General features: G+C 34.5%; 1 protein-coding gene across 2 annotated transcripts in view; it reads left to right on the forward strand.

Annotated features, from left to right (window-relative positions):
• Nucleotides 1–478, forward strand: part of LOC106878439 (protein Wnt-7b) — a 372,038-nt gene that overhangs the window by 201,337 nt on the left and 170,223 nt on the right. The gene's annotated exons all lie outside the window — the stretch shown is intronic.

A 478-nucleotide genomic window follows, 5' to 3' on the forward strand; every position in this document is an offset into this window, starting at 1 on the left:
AGAGAGAGAGAGAGAGAGAGAGAGAGAGAGAGAGAGAGAGAGAGAGAGAGAGAGACTCTGACGGCTGAATTGACAGTGAACAATAAGGAAAGTGAGTGTGAAGGAGTAAAACGTGTGTGGGTTCTGAGAACAGAACACACACACGAGTGAAATGAATGCTTTATAATGGTTAAATTAGGCATGCATACGTGTGTTTGTTTATGTGTATATGTGTGCGTGCGCGCGCATACACATACATACATATATAAACATATATATATATATATATATATATATACATATAATATACATGCACGCACACATATAGGCATACAAACCACACAAAATTACGTGTATATATGTGTAAGTGTGTTTGTGTGTGTGTGTGTGTGTACATGCATGTATGTATACATGCGTGTGTGTATGTATACATGCATGTATATGTATATATGTCTATATGTGTGTGTATGAATATATGTATATATATATATATATATAT

This window comes from Octopus bimaculoides, chromosome 3, assembly GCF_001194135.2.
Source record: "Octopus bimaculoides isolate UCB-OBI-ISO-001 chromosome 3, ASM119413v2, whole genome shotgun sequence".
Classification (NCBI taxonomy): Eukaryota; Metazoa; Mollusca; class Cephalopoda; order Octopoda; family Octopodidae; genus Octopus; species Octopus bimaculoides.